Raw genomic sequence first — 7,784 nt, 5'->3', positions numbered from 1 at the left:
ATTCCTTGTGGTTTCTGTTATTATATCAAATCATCTGTTGGAGAAAAGTATAATAAACTTGAACATTATAGTGGAAAAAAAAGGTTCAAAAGAGTTTGTAAAACGATTAGAAAAGGATTGTATAAGACTAACTAAATTAATGAAAAACAAATGAACCGATGAAATTAACCGAAGAAGAAAAATTAGAATTTAGAAAGAACAATATCTGTCATATTTGTGAGGAGGAAATTGAGGAGTCTAAAGTTAAGGATCATTGTCATCTTACTGGTAAATATAGAGGTCCCGCTCATTCCTGTTGTAATCTTAATTATAAATTTCCTTCTTTTATTCCAGTCTTTCTTCACAACAGCGCCAACTATGATACACATCTATTTATAAATGAACTTTCAAAACCACCAGGGAATATTTCTGCCATAACAAACACAAGTCAAAAGTATATTTCATTTACAAAAATGATATTCACAAAACCTTTAACTCGTATTAGGTTTCTAGATTCTTACAAGTTTATGGGAACATCACGAGCCTACCTTGCATCAAATCGAAGCTCCACGGGATCTTTTTCAAATCTTAATTAATTCTTTCCAAAAAAGGAAATTCTAACTGAAGAGGAAATTCAGATTAAATAGAGAATTCAAAGTAAAGAGGAAATTCTAATTAATGAGGAAATTAATGAAGAAATTCTAACTGAAGATGAAATTCTAATTATAAAGAAAATTCAAACAATGAATGAAATTCTAACTAAAGAGGAAATTCTGATTAAAGATGAAATTCTGATTGAAGAGGGAATTCTAACGAGAGAGGAAATTCAAACAAGGAATGAAATTCAAAGTAAAGAGAAAATTCTTACAAATAAGGGAATTTATCCCTATGATTATATTGATTCATTTATGAGATTTAAAGAAACACAACTTCCTTCAAAAGAAAGTTTCTATAATAACCTTTATGAAGAAGAGATAAGTGATAAGGAATATAAACACGCACAATAAATTTGGAAAATATTTAAGATAAAGAACCTTGGAGAATATCATGATTTGTATCTAAAAATAGATGTTTTATTGTTCGCTGATGTGTTTGAAGCTTTTAGATCACTCTGTCATAATAAAAATTGTGATGGATTAGATCCTGCCCACTATTTCACAGCTCCTGGTTTAGCTTGGAGTGCAATGTTGAAAATGACAAAACAAGATATAGATTTAATCAGTGATGTAGATTTGCTTTTGATGATTGAGAAGTCGAAGAGAGGTGGAATATCACAAGTATGTTCAAAAAGATGTGCTAAAGCAAATAATAAATATCTTCCAAATTATGATAGTGAAAAAGATAGTAATTATTTGATGTATTTTGATGCTAATAATTTACGTGGATGGGCAATGTCTCAATCTCTGCCTTCTGGTAAATTAGAGTGGGTGGAAGAAAAGGATTATGAAAAGGCTTTGATGAATATTGTTATTTCTTCTCAAGAGGAATTGAATGAGGAAGAAGAAGGTTATTATTTTGAAGTTGATTTGAAGTACCCGAGTGATCTTCATAATAAGCATAAAGACCTTCCTTTTGCATGTGAGAAAGAAACCCCAAAGAAAGAATGGTTAAGTGATTATCATAAAAGTTTTAATATTAAAGGCAAATCAACAGAAAAGTTGACAACATTCTATGATAAATAGGGATATGTTTTGCATCAGAGAAGCTTGAAACAGTTTTTGAGAGAAAGATTGAGAGTAGCTAAAATTCATAGAGTTTTAAAATATAAACAAAGTCCTTGGATGAAAAAGTATATTAAATTCAATACAGATATGAGAACAAATACAAAAGTAAAATTTGAAGGGGAATTCTATAAATTGATGAATAATGCTGTCTTTTGAAAGACAGTGGAAAATGTTAGAAACAGGCAAAACATTGGATTTGCAACATCTTGGAAAGAAGCTTCGAGATTGATAAATAAACCAAGTTTTCAGAGAGAAGAGGTTTTTTCAGAGAACTTTTCTGCTCTTCATATGGAAAAGGAAAGTATTGTAATGGATAAACCAATTTATATTGGAACAGAAGTTCTTGATTTATCAAAGATATTGATGTATGATTATTTGTGTAATGGCTTAAAGAAAGAGTATGGTGAAAATGTTTCATTGTTGTACCTGGACACTGATAGTTTTATCCGAGATATAAAAACTGATGATGTTTATAAAGATATGAAGAAAAATATTGGAGTATATGATACAAGTAATTTTAGTAAGAAGAGTGAGTTATTTTCCAAAAAGAATGAAAATGTTATTGGTAAGTTTAAGGATGAGTTGGGTGGAAAAGTAATGAGTGAGTTTATTGGATTGAGAGTAAAGGCATATGCTTATAAGTATGGTGATCAGATTGATAAGAGGTTAAAGGGAATAAAGAAATATGTAATAAAGAAATCAATAACTTTTAGAAATTATTATAATTGTTTGATGAATAAGAAAGAAGAATATAGGAAAATGAATACAATAAGAATTTATAAACATAACATATATAGTGAAGAAGTAAATAAAAAGGCATTAGGAGCCTTTGATGATAAGAGATTTATTTTAGAGAATGGAATAGATTGTGTTCCATATGGATATTGTATGATCGAGTGCATAGAATAGATTGTGTTTTAACGATGGGAATATGGGTTAGTGTTTTTAAGGGCTACCGCCGTGTTTTTTTCACAATATATAAATGGTGAAACCAAGTATTAATCAAACTAAAGAGTGGAGAAAATCTCAGTCTTGGTATATAAATGGAAAACATAATGAATGTGAAAAATATCAAATAAGTCTTATTGAAAAAATAACTCAAACAAAGGTAAATAAAACAAATAAGTGAATCAATTTAAAAACTTGTAAGTTGGAGGATGTAAAGAAAAAAAATAATATCCTTGAATGGACTGAAAACTTTGATGGTTATCAATTGAGCAATGAAAAAACAATTTCCTATAATCTCAAAATGATATGTGGCTCAGGAGGTGGTCAAACAAGAGCATTAAGAGAAGTTTATCATTTCGTAATGGCACAAAAGGGGTATCTTAAAAAATATAAAGATTCAAATGTTTTATTTTTAAATATTTTAGATGGGGATTATTGTGCAAAGAAAATTAAACTATTGAAGGAATTTGAGAATGAACAAATCTTTATAGGTTCAATGAGTGAGCTAAACAATATGCATTGGTTATTTGAAAAAGAGTGTCCCTCGGCTTGCATGTTTCAGATATTTATTTCGAATCACCTTTAACAAATCACATTACTACTTTACTACTTGAACAAATCTTTATCTTATTACATTGGTTATTTGAAAAGTGCCCTGAGGTTAAAAGGGGAGACAAATAAAAATACCTTGGGATAAAAAGGGAGTTTACTTTTTTGGGGAAAAAAAAATGAATCGCTGAAAATCCCCCATTCACTTACATGGGGAAAAGTGAGCCAGAATCAGTACATTCACCCTTCTGACGTGTTTGTAATAAGCTTATTATCCGCTTTCTGGAATTGAGTATACAAATCAACAAATCAGCTCCATCAGCAAACTCCAAGATCCTTTCACCTTCTCCATTTCTCACACCATATCCACAACCCCCATGGACTCCCTCAAAACCGTCTGGACTCCTTCCCACATGTCCATTCAAGTCTCCTCCAACCACAACAATTTCATCATCTTTCATATTTTCCATCAACTTCTCTATCGCACACCAGAACATGTTCTTCTCTTCATTGCTTCGACCGACCTGCGGGGCATATCCCGAGATGACGTTCACTAAGAGCTTTCCGATCACGATTCTCACCATCATCAACCTTTCACTCACTCTTGTCACACTCACTACACTGTCTACAAACTCCACAGAAAACATGACACCAAAAAAAAAAACATTGAATCAATGTCGAATAAAAATCATTATTAAGGTTTAATTAAGCCCATCAGCACGCATGGTACACGACTCCCTAAAAAATGGCTTTACATAGTTTTTCAACGGCCCATATTGGGGTTAATCAATCCGTGACCGTGTGATGAATCAGATTGCTCCGATATAACCAGGGTGGAGGGTGCCATGGATGAGAAGTGTCGAGGTAATCTTTCAATCGTGCATTAAATGTGCGTTTCCCAATCGCGCTGTTCATCTTTTGAGAGAGCTTTAAATGCACGTTTCCCAATCGGCCCGTAACAAGATTTTGTCGCAGGTTGTGACCACAGTGCGGTCATTCGTTCATAAGTAGTCCATGGTCATTGAGTTTAAAAAAGTATGTTTAGCTGGCCCTTGAACGTTCCTAATGTAGTCAATCAGTTAACACCCCACTTATCCCCACTTCTGCATGCAATAATTGTTTAATCACAATCTCTATTTTGAAAATTTCAGTAACTCCATTCCCAGTCATTATGTTTGTATTTTCCCAGTTTCTGTGCCTGTCCAGTGACAATCCCCATCTCTCCTCAATCTCAAATTCATTTAATTTAACTTTTTTATTTCTTCAACCTTCTTGGGCTGCATTCAGTGGCACTGTTCCCCACAAGGTTGAGTGAGTTGCACTAAACATGGTATCAACGTCATATATGGGCATTGCTCCCTGATGATAGCTTGGAGACCAATGCATTTCCCACTCATCCGCCCTGCATGGGCCACCTCTTCAATAGGACCCCTGGCGATTGCCCCACCTCTCCCCCAACCCCTTGTTTATCTATCATTGCAAGTAAGGGTTTGTACATCATTATAAGCTGATTGGGGGTTATTTGCAAACTGATAAAAAGTGTATTGAAGGATCTCTGCTACTTGGTCACAGAAATGCCGGAAGCTTAGGTGCACAGCAGTTTACATTTGACGTGTGTTTAGTGACAAAATGTCAACATCGCATGGTCAGCCAATATGGTTCAATACAAGATCAATGTTGATGGGTCTGACTCCAATTCTATTTCAGAATTCCCTGTGGTAAACATCTTGTGATGTAATTATCCAAGTTATCCATTAATTTATGTTGCCAACCCCTGATGTTGGCAACTTATCATTTACAATATATGTGAACACAGTTTCATTGAAAAGTTGATCAACTGTTGGTGGCAAACAAAATTCGAGCCCATTGAAAGAAATACAAATGAGATTTATTTAGAAAATAAAAAATAAAAAAGGAAGACAAACATTTGGGAAGAAAATGAACAAAATTGCTTGGACTGTTTGAAACAATGAAGACAAAGCGATGAATGAAAAACACTAACATTTGCAAGGCAACCTTCCCACGTCACGTAAATTTAATTATTTGCCTTTGACTGAATGCAAACAGCACAAAACAGATATTACGAAATACAACAGATGGCATTTGATAAAGTAGGTGAATACTACCTTGCATGTCATCTCACGTTTTTAAGGCGTTTCTTGCTCACGTGAGAGTGGAAGGAGGAGTAATGAAGTTGGCCTGTGTCGTCTTCCCCTTTGAACCGATGACTTGATCTGCTCAGAACCAAGATTCAAATACCAAGTGCTACGAGTATTTGTCAATAGTCTCTGAATTTATTTGTAATTGACCGTCTTCCTCATATCTTTATCCTATATGTACTTTATGTACAAGCCATACACTATTAAGCCGTTGCTACAGTGGCTTCAGAAATTATTCACACTCCTCGACTTTTGTCACATTTTGTGTTACAGCCTGATTTTTAAAATGGATTAAATTTAAATTATTTGTCATCGATCCACACAAAATACCCCATAGTGATAAACTGAAAACATGTTTTGAGAAATTTTTACAAATTCATTAAAAATTAAAAGCTGAAATGTCTTGCATCAATAAGTATTCAACCCCTGAGTCAATACTTTGTGTAAGTGCCTTTGGCAGCGATTACAGCTTTTGTCTTCTTGGGTATCAGCCTTGCACATCTGGATTTGGGGATTTTCTCCCATTCTTCGTTGCAGATTTGCTCAAGCTCTGTCAAGTTGGATAGAGAGCATCAGTGAACAGCAATCTTCAAGTGTTTTCACAGATTCTCAATGGGATTCAAATTTGGGCTTTGACTGGGCCACTCAAGGACTTTCACGTTGTTGTTCTGAAGCAATTCTAGTGTTGCTTTGGCTGTATGCTGGGGATCATTGGCCTCTTGGAATATAAATCTTCGCTGCAGTCTCAGGTCTTTTGCTCTCCGAAGCAGGTTCTCCTCAAGGATTTACCTGTATTTGGCTCCATTAATTGTTCCCTTGATCCTTACTCTCCCAGTCCCTGCCACTGAAAATCATCCCCATAGCACGATGCCGCCGCCACCATGCTTCACGGTGGGGATGGTGTTGGATGGAATGATGATCTGTGCTCGGTTTCCGCAAGACGAAGCACGTTGCATTCAAGCCAAAGAGTTCAATTTTCATCTCATTAGACCACAGACTCTTTTGCCTCATTCTCTCAGTCTTTCACCTGCCCCTTTGCAAACTCCAAACATGCTGTCATGGGGCTTTTTATCAGGAGTGGTTTCCGTCTGGCCACTCTCCCATAAAGCCAAGATCTGTGAAGTGCTGCAGAGATTGTTATCCTTCTGGCAAGTTCTCCCATCTCAGCCAAGGAACTCTGTAGTTCTGCCAGAGTAGTCATTGGGGTCTTTGTCACCTCCCTGACAAATAGTGGGGCAACTTAGCTAAATATAGCATAACAATTGTGCATTTTGTGAGGAAAGCACCAAATTTGGCACACTAGTAGCCTAACATATTACGAACAGATTTGGATATTGGGCCATCTCAAATTCAGCCGCTGATGGCTGTGGCAGTCATTTTCCACTGCCATCAAAAATTTTGAGATGGCCCAATATCCAAATCTGTTCATAATATGATAGGCTACTAGTGTGCCAAATTTGGTGCTTTCCTCGCAAAATGCACAATTGTTATGCTAAGTTGCCCCACTAAAAGGTCTTTCTTGCCAGATTGCAGAGTTTGATCAGATGGCCAGCTTGAAGAAGAGTCTGGGTAGTTCCATATTCTTTCCATTTTGTAATGATGGGGCTCACTGTGCTCTTGGGAACTTTCAACAGGAGAGCACAGCCTGGTGTTGGCTTCGTGGTTAGGGTCCTGAGTTTGAGCCCTGTTGGCCACTAAATTAACACCAGGGGGTTGACTCAGCCTGTCATCCTTCCGAGGTTGGCGAAATGAGCACCAGTATTCTGGTAATAGGGGCACTGCATCAGCGGCATAGCCGCACCCCTAACCAATGATGCAGCAGCAGCCAAAAAGGCAGCACACAATGGGAACACTGTATAAAATGTTTGATACCCTTCCCCAGATTTATGCTTCCTCACAATTATATCTTGGAGTTCTACGGACAGTTCCTTGGACTCCATGGGAGAGTTTCTGCTCTGACATTCACTGTCAACTGTGGGATCTTGTATGAAAAGGTGTGTTTCTTCATAAATCGTGTCCAATCAATTGAATTGGCCACAGGTGGACTCCAATCAAGTTGTGGAGACATCTGAAGGATGATGAAAGGAAATTGGATGCACCTGAGCTCAATTTGGAGTGTCATAGCAAAGGGTTGAATACTTATTGATGCAAAACATTTCAGCTTTTCATTTTTCATATATTTGTAAGAGTTTCTAAAAACATGTTTTCACTTTGTCATTGTGGGGTATTTTGTGTAGATCGGTGACAAAAAAAAAACTTCAAATTTAATTATTTTTTAATTCAGGCTGCAACACAACAAAATGTGACAAAAGTCAAAGGGTATGAAATCTTTCTGAAGGCACTGTAAATGTAAATAAATAATAAGGAAAAAAGTAATGATTGAAAATTTCACAAAGAGCAGAATGGAGAGAGCAGTGATATATCC

At 35.9% G+C, this 7,784-nt stretch overlaps 1 protein-coding gene across 1 annotated transcript in view; it reads right to left on the bottom strand.

Annotated features, from left to right (window-relative positions):
- Positions 1-5,072: 5,072 nt before the first annotated feature.
- The window catches only part of HTR5A (5-hydroxytryptamine receptor 5A), an 18,435-nt gene continuing 15,723 nt past the window's right edge, over positions 5,073-7,784 (bottom strand). Inside the window, exon 3 of the mRNA XM_085892899.1 lies at positions 5,073-7,784. This exon is cut by the window's right edge and continues 599 nt beyond it. The gene's annotated coding sequence lies outside the window, so the exon portion shown is untranslated.

The sequence above is a fragment of the Eptatretus burgeri genome, chromosome 8 (assembly GCF_056783735.1).
Source record: "Eptatretus burgeri isolate ZD-2024b chromosome 8, Ebu_testis_v1, whole genome shotgun sequence".
Lineage (NCBI taxonomy): Eukaryota > Metazoa > Chordata > Myxini > Myxiniformes > Myxinidae > Eptatretus > Eptatretus burgeri.
This window is presented reverse-complemented; position numbering and strand designations above follow the sequence as displayed.